At 45.5% G+C, this 14,610-nt stretch overlaps 4 non-coding genes across 4 annotated transcripts; 2 read left to right on the plus strand and 2 right to left on the minus strand.

Annotated features, from left to right (window-relative positions):
- The first annotated feature begins 998 nt into the window (after positions 1 to 998).
- On the plus strand, positions 999 to 1,080 carry trnas-uga (transfer RNA serine (anticodon UGA)). The gene has a single exon. It is a non-coding gene; the product is annotated as a tRNA-Ser (tRNA).
- Positions 1,081 to 6,351: 5,271 nt separating this feature from the next.
- Positions 6,352 to 6,423, minus strand: trnae-cuc (transfer RNA glutamic acid (anticodon CUC)). The gene has a single exon. It is a non-coding gene; the product is annotated as a tRNA-Glu (tRNA).
- Positions 6,424 to 8,745: 2,322 nt separating this feature from the next.
- Positions 8,746 to 8,838, minus strand: trnar-ucg (transfer RNA arginine (anticodon UCG)). The gene is made up of 2 exons: positions 8,802 to 8,838; positions 8,746 to 8,781 (listed from the first exon to the last, which is right to left on the minus strand). It is a non-coding gene; the product is annotated as a tRNA-Arg (tRNA).
- An 873-nt stretch (positions 8,839 to 9,711) lies between these two features.
- Positions 9,712 to 9,793, plus strand: trnas-gcu (transfer RNA serine (anticodon GCU)). Its single transcript has one exon. It is a non-coding gene; the product is annotated as a tRNA-Ser (tRNA).
- The last annotated feature ends 4,817 nt before the right edge of the window (positions 9,794 to 14,610 follow it).

Consider the following 14,610-nt stretch of genomic DNA (forward strand, 5'->3'; position numbering starts at 1 on the left):
TCTCTTAAACTTCACTAGTGTATCTGCCTCCACCACTGACTCAGGCAGTGCATTCCACGCACCAACCACTCTCTCAGTAAAAAACCTTCCTCTAATATCCCCCTTGAACTTCCCACCCCTTACCTTCAAGCCATGTCCTCTTGTATTGAGCAGTGGTGCCCTGGGGAAGAGGCGCTGGCTATCCACTCTATCTATTCCTCTTATTATCTTGTACACCTCTATCATGTCTCCTCTCACCCTCCTTCTCTCCAAAGATAAAGCCCTAGCTCCCTTAATCTCTGATCATAATGCATACTCTATAAACCGGGCAGCATCCTGATAAATCTCCCCTGTACCCTTTCCAATGCTTCCACATCTTTCCTACAGTGAGGTGACCAGAACTGGACACAGTACTCCAAGTGTGGACTAATCGGAATAGAAAGATGATAGTTTAGAACAGGGATGAAGCAGAATAAATTTATCCAAAGGGTGCTGCATTTGAGGAATTAGATGTCACAGACGGCTATGGAAGCCAAGTTATTGGGTGTGTTTGAAGCCAAGGTTGATAATTTCTTGTTTGTTAAGGACGTCAATGTCCATGTCCAGTGGAATGGGGTTGAGGGGATCATAAATCAGCTCTGCTACAATGGCGAAACAGACTCGATGTGGCGAATTCCTGTTCCTGTTCCTTTGTTTTATGGACCTATGGATCTTATATTATTATTCTATATGTGTTACACAGTACAGCTGCCATAAAACAAAAAAAAAAAAACATATATCCGTCATTATAACCCTGATTCTAATCCTGACCTTTATCCCCAGCAGTGGAAATCTCCTTCATTGACGATACTGACGCCAGTGTTATCCCTCTACACTCACGTTCTGACCTACCTATCCTGAAACAAATTCCCACATTGTCCAATCATACTATTTGTATTGGAATGACGATTTATCATTTCCATCACTGACAATAAATCACTTCAGGTGCAGTGCTACGGTGAGTGATTAACATTGATGGAGCTGCGATGGCCGAGTGGTTAAGGCGTTGGACTTGAAATCCAATGGGGATTCCCCGCGCAGGTTCGAGCCCTGCTCGCAGCGCTCACACTACAGGCACGAGGGACCAGAACTCCACCTGCCTGTCAATAACTCCCTGGCTGCTGTCTGAACGCTACATTCTCTGCCAAATCCAGGCGGCAAATGTTAAGATTCTTACACTCTTCAATACTCTTCCATTCTCAGTGCCAAGAGTTCATTTTCACTCCGACTCTGATCAATCTCGGCGAGGAAGATTAAACAACCCTTTCTCGCGGAGTTTACTTAGCGACGCATTGTTATTTTGCAAACGAGTATCTAACAATAGATTTCGGGTAGAAACAGAGCGATTGATGTCGGCGAGTTCTACAGCTATATGGATACAGAGCGCCCCACTTCGTTCACCAGTCTACTTCCTTCAGCTAGACTGGGGACGATTTATCGCACTGAGCAGAATTCCTGCATCCAAATCAACAGTAACTCTGGAAATTTTAGAATTAATGGCACCAATTTAATGTTAATTATCTTCATAATTGAAGAAACTGGGGGAAGTAGCATCAATGAGTATAACGTAGCGCCCTCTCTTGCTCCCTCTTTTGGAGGATCATGTGTAAACGCATGAACTATTTCCCTCCTCCGTCCGAACGGTGACAATTCCTACGAGCCCTCTAGCTTCCGAGTTTAAATGAAGGGATGGAAAGTAACATTTCGTTTTCTCGCTGGGGTGAAATATTCTGATGGTCAAGAAAACACTATGAGGAAAACGATGGCCCAAAGTGAACATTAAATTGATAAACTGCCGTGTAACTCACTCTCTTTCACTGCCTTTCAAACTCCCCCACTTATCGTTCTTGCCCTGTCTACGATGTGACTCTCTCCCCTGCTTCACTTCCACGACTCGCTCTTTCTCTATCTCTCTCTGTAACATACACAAACCCCCACACACACAAACACACATTCTCTCCTCTCCTCTCCTCTCTCTCTCTCTCTTTCTCTCTCTTTCCCCCTCTCTCTCTCTCTCTACATTCTTCTTTCCTCCTAACTCTCACACGGTCCTCTCAATCCTCTCAAGGCTGAAGCAAGCGTTCAGCAATCAATAATCAATGTCTGTGTTCAGAGAAAGGACTGCCTGTTTGGGGTGGGAAGTTTATAGATATTCCTTTACAACACAGCTGGGGTGTAGGGTAGGAGACGTGAACTGGTGCGGCAGCGTAGGAGCGAACAGGTAACAAGGCATGAAGGAGTAGCGATTTTCCAATAAATCTGTTCCCAGAACTTCAGTTCAATCCTCCGTTAAGATACGACCACCATATGAATTTGAGCTGGAAAAGAATCGAAGTTTGAACCAATAAAATATTTGCTTATTTCAATAAGAAATATTGTTCAGCCGAGAGTGGGAGGGGGATTGAGATTATGACCCAGTCGCTGAACAGGGCAGACGAGTCCATGAAAGGGAAAAGCTTTCCCAGTTTCATGTCACTCGCACTGCAGACTCCCCAATACACTCTTGACCAGCAAGCGACAGTACATTGTCGTACATAAGCTGGTTCGCTGATCTTCCGTCAATATCGCCCTCGCCGGTTGTGACTGGTGTGGTGTAGCGACTGTGCACACTCCAGCCATCAGCCAACAACCCACAAACCAACCCTCGTCAAAGTCATGCAACATACCTAGCTCCCATTGGTGTGTGCAGATGTCAATCTAATATGTTGACCAATGGCGGAAAAGGGTTTCACCCGGTGTTTGTTCTCTCCCATGGACCCTGACTGGCTCTGCGTCCCCAAAGTCCTCTCAATCCTGAGCAAAATCTCAGAACAATGTCCCGTATTTTAAAAGATTTATATCCATATGCTTTTATCGGAAGCTGGGGGCGTTATCAGGGCATAGAAATAAAGGCAGACGACAGAAGATTATCTCCTCTCACCTAGGGAGACGGAAGAAGATTTGGTGGAGAACTTTTGACCGGCAAGTGTGGTATGGGGAGTAGGACTGAGAGCAAGTTTGGTCCAGCCTGATCTTTTTGAATGCCAGGGCTGGCTGAAGAGGATTAGAGTCTTGCTCTTCTTACTGTTGTCTATGTGTTTAAAGAAAAGGAATAAACAGGCATTTCTTGGGTCAGTATGCTAACTCAGTGGATATAATAGGGACCGATGCTTGGAGATCAGTTGTTCGCAATCTATATCATCAGTTTGCCCGAGGGATGATTTCCAAGTCTAAAAATGACACAAGATTTATATCTAACTTTTGTTAATAATGCAGAACTGTATGATTTATGTTTTGCGGGCTCTCTGTCTCTTCGAGCCTGCAATGATGCTGCAAGTTTTTTATTGTACCTGTACCTCACCGTCCCTGGGCACACGGCAATAAACTCGACTGAACCAGGCAATACTCACTGAGATTTGAGCAGTGATGAACCCGTCCAGATGAGTCAAGGTGATGTAGTCAAACTGGGTGATTACGACTGGAGTCCAATATGGGAAATATATGGTCACCTTCTTCTACAGAGAGACAGCATCACTGAGTGTGTTTAATAGGCGAGGGATTGAGGTGCAGTGAGTCGTGATGAAGATCAAATTGTACATTGTATTTATTGTAAGTTATTGTCTGTAAGATCTCACACAGTTATTTCGGGCTTTATTGAGACTGCATCTGCGATATTTTTTTTGTCAAAGTCATGTTCTCCTTGTCTAACAAATGTCATACAGAACAAATAACGAATCGCTGCAGAAATAGTGGACAGCGGGTCAGGTAACATCTCTGGACGATAGGAGATAGTACACAATTCCGATTCACACACTGCCGCTGAACTGAACGTAGAGAATAGATGACTAGAGTGGGGAGCTAAGAATGGGGAAAGAGTTGGGAAGGAACTGAAGGGTGCAATTGAGGATGTGTGGTGGTCAGCTCGATATGGTCACTGTTGTTCGTTAATTGTTATTTATGTCGGTAATTTTGATGCAAAATCGCGTCTTGATCAGGACGTTTCTGCATGACACAAAATTAGGCGGTGCTGTTGATAATGAGGGCGATTACTCTTGATTACAAGCGTACCTGGTTCAGTTAAAGAAGTGGCGGATGTGTTGTAAATGTAATCCAACGTAGATATGTATAATGTCGTACATTTTAGAAATAAAACTTGCAAAGCACTTGTGCTGTAAATAGCAGGGCATTCCGGAGTACAGTTGACAAGAGGGACCCAAAGGCACAAGCTCACTGTTCGCTGAATTCGGAAGTATAGTGAAAAGCCTTTTCTCATTCCGGCCTTCCTCATTCAGGGCAACAGGAAGGAACGAAAAGTAAGACATTATGATAGGTCGTTGTTGAGTTTGTGGATAGAGTGCCATGTAGAGTTTCGGACGCTCCATTATAGAAAATAGGCCAATAAAATGGAAACAGTGCAAGTAAGTTATACAATGTCGTTTTCAGCACCAAGAACTGGGTTATATAAAGAATTTGTCCAAGCCTGCCATTTGTTCATTCCAAGACGAGGAGACTGAGATTTAAAACAGAGATAAAATGAATGTTAACAGCCTTTTTTTCTGTGCAAAGGAGACCAAATTATTTGACATTGGAATATTTGAAAGGAACGTGGGCAGCAACGTTTCCGTGAAGAGTTCAGTGAATATGTGGTATGAGCTGCCAGAAGTAGATCAAGCAGGTAGAACAGTTTCACGGAAGGGCGGGCCCTAGAGGAATATGATCCGCACGCAGGAAACTGGGACTTACTCTGGTGGGAAGGTGGTCGGAATGGATCTTTGAGTCGAAGAGCCTGTATCAATTCATAATTCCTTCACGACTCGTATCAGTGGGTTATGTCAGATATCACTGGACAGACATGATATGGAAGGCAATGGCAAAGAAGAATGCTTGGTTACTAAGCCGACTACCGCTGTGATCAGGCGATGGAGATACAGACGCATTGCTGAACAATCATGTTGTCTCTGACTCACTTTTCACTTCTTACGGGCAATGCGGAACAATGTCATCCCGTGATGCATTCACCGCCGGGACGAATGTGTAAACACGAAGACTTCGATCAACCACCAACAGTCAGAATCAGAGTAGACACTGGTGCGTTGACTGTCCTCTTTCTAATTAAACGTGTCTTGCTGGTGCACAGGTAGACAGATAGCAAATAGATTAGATGAAGAAGCTTACATGAGCGCTAAACGGGCACAGTATATTGTCATGAAACGGTTTTTGATCTCACCGGTAAAGCAGATGAAATTAATGAAACATTCCAACAGTTCCACTGCAGGGACCTGGAACCTGGAATAGTCGAATCACTCCACTCACCATGTACAGATTCTTCAGAGCGAAACGAGCAGGAGGTCCTTCTCGGAGGTAGAGAGGTTACAGACGAACTTAGACTGGGAGAATGGAAAAAGAAGTGGCAGATGGGATGCAGTGCAGGGAGATACATGGTCGAACACTTTGCTATCAAAAATGAAGGAGCACACTTTCTAAAAGGAGAGAAAATGCAAGCAATAAAACTGAGGCGCTAAGAGCCTTGGGAGTCCTTGTACAGGCCTCCAATTGCGACGTACACAACTGCACCATAATGTCCCAAAGGCTAATTTGTAGGGTGAATCTGTGGTGATAAAGGCACATGTTCACTTTCATTTCAAGAGGACTAGAATATAAAGCAAGGATGTGATTCAGAGACTTTACAAAGCACTGGTGAGGCCTTGCTTGGAGTATTGTAAGCATTTTTAGTTCCTTTACCTGAGGAAGTATTGCTGACCTGGACAGAGTTCCAAGGAGATTCACAGAAATGATGCTAGGATGGATTGGCTAGTGACATGAAGAGCGTTTGCCGGCGCCGGGCCCGCATTCACTGGAATTCAGTAGGTTGCGCGGTGACCTCATTGAAACCTATCGAATGGTGAAAGGCCTTGATAGGGCGGATGTTGAGAGGATGTTTCCTATGGTGGGAGAAAATAAGACCAAAGGACGGAGCCTCGCGATAGGGGACCGTCCTTTTAGAACAGAGATGAGGAGTGAGTTCTTTAGCCATAGAGCGGTGAATCTGTTGAATTTGTTGCCACGAGCCCCTGTGGAGTCCAAGTTTTTTTGTATAATTGTCAGAGATCGATAGATTGTTGATTGATCAGGGCATGAAATGATACAAAAGCAGGAGAATGGGGCTCAGAGGAAATGTCGAAGCAAACCCGATGTGCCCGAGGGCCTAATTCTGATCCTATATTTTGTGGTTTTATGGTGCTGAATCAGGCCAATGCTGGTTAAGCATAGACAGGAATGGGGTTATAGTGGAAGCAAGCTAATCCACACCATAATATAAAATTAGCACATTAAATTACAGCGACAATATGTTAATTCCCTGACCGGGAATCGAACCCGGGCCGCGGCGGTGAGAGCGCCGAATCCTAACCACTAGACCACCAGGGAAGCTGATAAAGCGCTGCACACAGCAATACACAACTATCAAATGAGCAAAATACTTTATACTTCATACTTTATTGTCGCCAAACAATTGATACTAGAACGTACAATCATCACAGCGATATTTGACTCTGCATGAGTAAATGTGATAAGTATTGCCAATAATCCACCGCTCAGCATTTTGCACATCCCTTGTTCATCCAGTGCTTCTGGTTAAGGAACACTCTGGACTCTGAATGAATCTGAGGTAAACACTCGTTCTCCGTGTCGTTATAAAGATTGTGACATTCAGATTCTCTTATGAGCCCTGGGTCATTTTTATTTCTGTCTATCGCCTGGAAGCAATTCAGTGGTCGGCCCTACGATCCCGCAACCACATCACTGTTGCCGATACATCTGGTGGCTTCTTCCTAAAGGCTGATTTATACTTCTGCGACACTTCGACGCCGTAACCTACGCAAGTGGCCAACGCGCTTTGTGAGCATCCCTCCGCCTGGATGGAGGTAGGAGAAAGAAAAGCAGACGTTCAGAATGCCCGAAATATGGTCTGGGGATGGAATGGTAGGCTTTCCTGGAATGGCGGCGACTCCTGGGCTGGGCGAGGAGCTGCAGCGCAGGACGAGGAAATCCAGGCAGGACGTGGCTCTTGGAGTAGATTTGGCTCTGTTCTTGGACTCGGCTTGATTAGACTCTTACGTACGGGGCCGGGACCCTCCTTGGAGCGCAGGGCCGGGACCCTTCTAGGACGCAGGGCAGGGACCTTTCCAGGGCGCAAGGCCGGGACACTTTTAAGGTGCAGGGCCGGGACACTTCTAGGACACAATGCACGGACCCTTCCAGGACGCAGGGCCGGAACCCTTCTGGGACACACAGGCGGGTCCCTTCTAGGACGCAGTGCCGGGATAACTGTCGAGGATACTTGCCGAGGTGACTGCCGAGGAAACCGCCGAGGTACTGTGAGGGTTTCAGACTGGGAGGGTAAGGGAACAATCCGGCAGCCAATCCTTGGTTTCCAGAGGTATTTATGTGCTAGCCCAAAACGAGAATCAGGCGCCTCAATTAAGGCACTCAATGGAACAAGGGAACACAGGAAAACCCGGAATAAGGATCGATGAACCGGAATGTGAACGGGAATGCGGATTTCACGGACCGGACCATCACAGGTACATGGACTGTTTTACTTAGCCAACGAAATGGGAGACATATCTGGACTCATGCGAGTGTCCATGGCTACACATTGAATTTGGAGTTAGTAGGAGGAACCGAAGCAGAAACTGTTAAGGTGAGGACCAGTTCTGCCAGACGGAGGATGGTGATGATAGAGGGGAACTGGTTGGTTCTTTCCTTGAGAAATGTGGAGATTTTTAAGGCCTTTTAATACGGGGACTGGACGTTCACAGAGAATATGAGATGGTCATAGCCAGGGAACTGGAATTTAGTGAGTCGATCAAGAGCTCGGGAAGGTTCGCGAATGCAGGTGGGAAGGGACTGAGTATGGGGCATAGGATGGACTGGAGCTATGCGAACACATAATCAGTGGGGCAGGAGTAGGCCGAGACAATAAGCCTACCTGGACAATCAGATTTGTGAATCGAGTAGGAGGTAGAGCGAGCAGTTCAGGGCAATGGAACCATGAGTTTTGTACAGTGAATGCAGGTTCTCCAGAGTTGATGACGTCTGTAATAATGTCGGAGACAGTTCTGTGGTCGTCCGCACCCCGGAGACAGTTCTGTGATTGTCCGCAGTCGGGATTATTCAAGGTGTAGGGATGAAGACGTGTCTGAGAGTTCCCGCCTTGTCTCAGCAAGGTAGAGGTCAGTCCGCCACTCTACAACAGCAGCACTTTGTCTGCGTGATTGAAGGTAAATTTGGGGATGGGGGTTGAGATTCGGGAGGGCAGCGTATTCAGAGGGTGTCCTGATGCTGAGGCGGTTGATGTCCAGTTGGCAATTAGTGATGAAGATATCCCAGAACAGGCAGAGGACCAGTGCGCTGAGTCCAAGAAGAGAAGGAGGGTTGGAGACAGGACAATGTACCGTCACTGCTGGGTGGTGAATCCTCGCCGATGAGGTGTGCTCGGAGACGGAGCTCAATGGGAAATAAACTTCACCTTCCCAGCAGCACCTCCTGAGCGTCTGAGAAGCTCCAACCAATTGTTTATGAAAGTGTCTGCAGAAATACCACATAATATGATATGTTGTGAAGACGAGGCATTACATTTTCACCGATGGTGCAGTACTCCGGTTAATCCCCACGCGGCATTAAGACAACCAGTTGGCTGCATGGAGTGAGGGACAGAATGGAACCGAATCCGCCAGGTTTTCAAAACGACCGTGGCAGGACTCGAACCTGCAATCTTCTGATAACTTCCACCATGTCAAGCACCGAAGTCAGACGCCTTATCCATTAGGCCACACCGCCGTATTTTGTGAGAAAGGGAACATGCTGAATGATGCATGGAGTTCCCACCTGTTAAGTGGCTTCCTGACCGAGCTAAAGGTACACGCAAGCAGTGATTTCATCCCAGGTGAACATTCGACCTGTTGTCAATATCTCTCCATGCATTCCTGCTTTGAGTTGTACAATATTTAGTTACTGTCACACAGAAAGGAATTCTCAAAGACACATGCCACGGTCTTTTGCAGCGGCGTTATATTCTGGGATTGGAATCAGTGAAATGGTCCACCACATTCAAAACATTATTGATAGAGTGAACTCGATTTCTTTTCAGGTTTTCAGCCGTTGGTTTGGTATTCCCAAACCGAGTAGCCATGTGTATGTGTCGGGTAAGCGTTAGGGTGTTCGGATCTGCGGCTGCGCACAGCCGGGCGTGCCATCAGCGCGTCATAATGTGGTAACTATCGGATTATTGCATTTGCCCAAAACACGGAAATCGTCATTCTCGAACCAGATGGCAAATTCCTATAATATTTGTTTACTTGAAATCAAGCAATATGATAACAAAGCTCTTCAAATTTTATTTAATTCGACATAAATTTATCTCATTTTACAACTCAAAACATTCACAGTTTCTCCGAGTTACAGAGCACGGATTCAATAGTTATGCCACAGCACGTCCATGGGGTCCAAAGTGCATAAAATACCGATTTCCATGTTTCCTGTGGTTGGCACATATCTCTCTAAACTGTCCTTATCCAACTCCATGAATTCTGGTAAGCACGGCGAGCAAAGTAATTCGGCCTGGAATCTGAACACACATGGGTGGGCCTAAAGCAGAAGTTTTAAATGCTGTGAAGAAAATCAGAACTTCGGAGCACAAGAGAGAGAAGAGCAGACGAGGTGGCCGAGAGGTTAAGGCGATGGACTGCTAATCCATTGTGCTCTGCACGCGTGGGTTCGAATCCCATCCTCGTCGCGACATGTTAATCGGGGGGACCACTTTTGAAACTGTCACATTAAAACATCCAAGCTTCCAAATTCTGTCACAGGGACGCCAGGCGGTTTGTTATGTGAGTCATGAAAAGCGATATTCATCATTCATTTATCACCAAATTTGGCCTCAATACCGCAAGATATCGGAGCAAAATTAGGCTATTCGGCTCACCGATCTCCGCCATTGCATCACGGCTGACGCCTCACCTTGAGTATTGTGAACAGTTTTGGGTGTCTCATCTTAGAAAATATGGGCTAGCACTGGAGAGAGTCTAGAGGACGTTCACAAGGATGATTGATGACTCCGGGACTGTACTCGCTGGAATTCAGAAGGATGCGAGGGGATCTAATTGAAACTATTCGAATGTTGAAAGGACTAGACAGAGTAGATGTGGAAAGGGTGATTCCCATGGTAGGGGAGTCTAGGACAAGGGGGCACAGCGTCAGGATAGAGGGGCGCCCTTTCAAAACAGAGATGCGTAGAGATTTATTTGGCCAAATGGTGGTGAATGTGTGGAATTTATTGCCACATCCAGTTGTGGAGGCCAGGTCGCTGGGCGTATTCAAGGTAGAGATTGGTAGGTTTTTGACTAGACATGGCACCAAAGGTTATGAGGAGAGTGCTGGGAACTGGAGTTCATGAGGAGAGAAAAAAAAAAAAAGATCAGCCATGATTGAATGGCGGAGCAGACTCGATGGGCCAGATGGCCGAATTCTGCTCCTATTTCTTATGCTCTTATGGTCATACATATCATTCCTCTCAACTCAATTCCCCTGCCTTCTCCTTGTCACATTTGACACCCTTACTACCTGTCCACCTCCTCAACTGCCGCTTTAAATATACCCAGTTACTTGCTTTTCACGGCTATGCGTGGCAATAAATTCCACAAATCCATAACTTTCTGGCTACAGAAATTGATTCTCGTCCCTTTTCTTAAGGGACGTCCTTATCTGAGGTTGTGCCCGCTGGTCCTCGACTCTAGCACGACATCAAAATCCTCTCCAGGTCCATTCTAACTCGACTTGTCAATATTCGATAGATTTCACTGAGATCCCCGACTCATTCTTCCAAATTCCATCGACCAAAGCCCAAGGTCCTAAAATATTTCTCACATGTAACTCTTTTATTCCGGGCATCATTACCGTGACGGTCCTCTGGACTATCTCCTTCACCGGCACATCCGTTTTAGATAAGGGACCCGAACCGTTCACCATATTCCAGCTGCAGTCACATGGAAGTCTTATAAAGGCTCCGCATTACATATTTGTTTTTATTTTCTAGTTCTCTAGAAATAAATCTTGACATTCCATTTGCCTCCCTTTCTACCGTATAGTCCATCTGACACTTCATTGCCTATCTCTTCATCTGACCAAGGTTTTCTGCAAATTTTTTGCTTCCTCAAGACCACCTACCCTTCAACCTTCGTTGGATTGTCCGCAATTTTGGCGGCAAAGTCACCAATTTATGGCATATAAGTTGAAAAGATGCGGCCCTAATACCGACTAGTCACCGGCATCCCGACCAGAAAAGGAAGGGGAGGGAGGGAGGGGAGGGAACGCCGACTCAGACCATGTGAGGCCTGTGTCGGGCATTTTCATGCCTTACAAGGCGCAGATTGGAAGTGTGTGTGGGGCGCCACTCCTCGCACAGATTAGAGCAATGTGTGATTAAGTGCCTTGCTCAAGGGCACAAACACGCTGCCACAGCTGAGGCTCGAACTAGCGACGTTGAGGCAACTAGACGAACTCCTTAACCATTTGAACACGACCAGAAAAAGTCCCTTTTATTCTAACTGTTTCCACCCAAAGAATGATCCATTTATCTGCGGCGGTATCTTTGCAGTATTATGAGGAGCCTTTATCATTTTTTAGCAGACTCATGTGCTGCACTTTGTCGATGACCTCCTGAAAATCCAAGTAAACAACATCCAGTGACTCTCCTTTGCATATTCTGCCTGTTATTTCCTCAAAGAATTTGAAGCGATTTGTCAGGCTAGATTACTCCTTGAGGAAACCGTGCTGAATTCGGCCTATGTTCTTATGTGCCTCGAAGTGCCGCGGAAACTTCATCGTTAATAATAGCCTGCAACATCGTCTCAAATACTGAGGTCGGGCTAACAGGCTGATATTCTCTCTTTTGCTTCCCTCCCTTCTTAAAGAGTGAATGACGTTTCCAATTTTCAAAACTATTCGAGAATATTGTGCTTCTCGAAGGATCACTACAAATGCCTCCACAATATCTTGGGAGAAGTAGATTGGCGTGTATGTCGACACAGTATGCCATGACGATTAGTTTCGCTTTTTCGCTCTCTCTGTGTCTGTCCCTTCATTTATCATCAAAGTGTGGAGATTTTATACAGCCTTGGGTTTCGGCTGCATACGGTCAGCCACGAAGAAAACAAACCTAATAAAACTCATTAAAACAACAGAGGACTGTCAAACACCCAGTGTGCAGAGAGAGAGAAATATATCGTAGAAAAATAAAACCACGAAAACAGTTTTCAGGTCACAAAGCCAGGCATCACTGCAGCCAGACAAACAATCCACCAGTTGCAGGTCACAGCCTCAGGCCAACACAGAGACGAGCAAAACCCCGCGGAGTAATAAGCAGAGCCGGGCAGTCCCCTGCCTGTAACAACGGGCCATTTCTATCCGGCCTTTTTCTCAAATTGTCAAAACTTTGTGACATTCCTCGCTCTCTGTTACTTTGATCGCCCTTGGGATCGGATTTCGTCGCTTCGATTCGGCCAGTACCCGACGCCGGCGTCGTCTGTATTTCCATTTGACTTAGAGTGTGTTTCCAAGTTTTCTGATAACTCGAAAGAAGGTGAGGGGGCCGGTTTTAACGCGCAAATTTGGACTTATGTACTGATAGATAGAAACAGTAAGTGAAAAGTCGACATGTGGAGGTTAATGGTGAAAAATGTGAGGGAAGAAGAATCAAGTAGAGAAGATTGCACGTAAGTGATGTTCAAAGGGATGTTCTTGCGTCTGAGATATAGAATAGTTAGTTTGATTGTGCATCAATCAGTCAAGGCAGCAAACGCCACAATGGTATTTATTACAACAGGGCTGGGGATTGGGAATACAACTGTACAGAGTATTAGCACAGCTACACCTCGACCACTATGTACGGTTCTGAATTCCTTATTTAAGAGAGAATACGTTCACGTTGACAGTCCAGAAGATATTACCTCAGCAGGTTCCTGGATCAAAGGTGTTGTCCTATCACGAATGGCTAAGGACGATGGAATGAGGGGTGATCTATCTGAACCAGACAGAAGCTGAGAGGACGCAGCAGGGTGGATGTTGAGAGGGAGGCAGTGAGATAAATAGCATGGAAATAGGCTCTTCAACCTGTTTACTTCATGATAGCCATCAAGGACTATTATAAATCTAAATATGTCCCAGTCCTTTATATTCCCCTTACATGACCACTTATTCTTGTCTGCATGCTGCCGCTCACCTACATTTAAAGCGACACATAAAGTAAGTCAAAATCACACATATATTTGGGATGTTGGAGGAAACTGGGACATCGAGGTTAAACGCCTGTCATCACGCGAATTTCGTGTAATCTCCACTTACTCCCACCAAAGGGATATGTTTCCATTTGTAGTACAGCTTTCAAAAATGGACATAACGGGTCTGATTTACAACTGAGGTAGTTCGTAATTTCTTCCTACAGAAAGAACGAATGGCTGGAATTCTCTACCTTAGAGGTTTGCTGAGATTAGATCACTGGCTGTACATAATGAAATAGAGGATACATTTTCAAAGACTAGGGATTTAAAACAATGTGGACATGATAGAGGAGAAAAATTGTGAGAGGAGAAAGGTTCATAGATTGTATCGACTCGCAGGGCTGGTTTGATGGGCTGAACAGCCTACAGTTGCATTTATTTGTTTATGTTCCTGTCTAAAGAGAAAGAGGGATCTCGGCTGGTAACTCAGAACACAAGGACTTGAAGGGAAGGGTTGGAGCATTTACCTCCAGGATGATAAAGTAAACAGGGCTGGGCAGCAGCGATATCCAGAGGGAAATCACACCTCTCCCAGTCCATCGTCCCTCTTTCACCTCAGTCTCATTTGTATCGGTTGTTCAAAGTCTTTGGGAAGAGTCTGGACACAAACTATTCATAGTCCATTCCCCCCGCACGGATTAGTTGCCTGACCTGCTGAGTTTCTGCAGCAATTTGATATTTTTGATTTACGTATCTGGAGTCTCTCATGTCTCCATAGTGCTCAATGGTTTTGTGAATTTTCACCAGATGTTATCTCTGTCTCTGTGTTCCGCTTGGTGACTCCATCTTTCTCTGTCTGACAACTTCCTGTAACAAACACCGCATAGGTAAATACTGCTGCCGCAAAACAAATAGTTTTACGACTGACAGGTCAGTGACGATATATCTGATTCCGATTGGAAAATGACCTATGGAAACTATAACAGGCAGCAAGAAATTCAAAGTGCTCGAAGCAAGATCATAGGTGGATCAACTGCGGCAATTGACTGCGTCGTGGGGTAGGAATTTATAATCAATTTTAATAAATGTACTCACGCAGTAACAGCCCATTCAAACCAGGCAGACCCAGCCTGCCTTTGTAATCTGTACCAGCTACATTAACCACGCCCCTTTCAAGTGACGGTCACATTAACTGTTCCCATCTCTCCTTATGCAATTAGACAGCGTCCCTTTGAAAATAAATATTGAGCTGAATTTATAGGAACCATCTCCATGTGTAAAGAAGGCTCCACGAGAGCTGGAGATATCAGCTGAGTTCCCAGGAATATAATGGCAA

The sequence above is a fragment of the Mobula birostris genome, chromosome 13 (assembly GCF_030028105.1).
Source record: "Mobula birostris isolate sMobBir1 chromosome 13, sMobBir1.hap1, whole genome shotgun sequence".
Taxonomy (NCBI): domain Eukaryota; kingdom Metazoa; phylum Chordata; class Chondrichthyes; order Myliobatiformes; family Myliobatidae; genus Mobula; species Mobula birostris.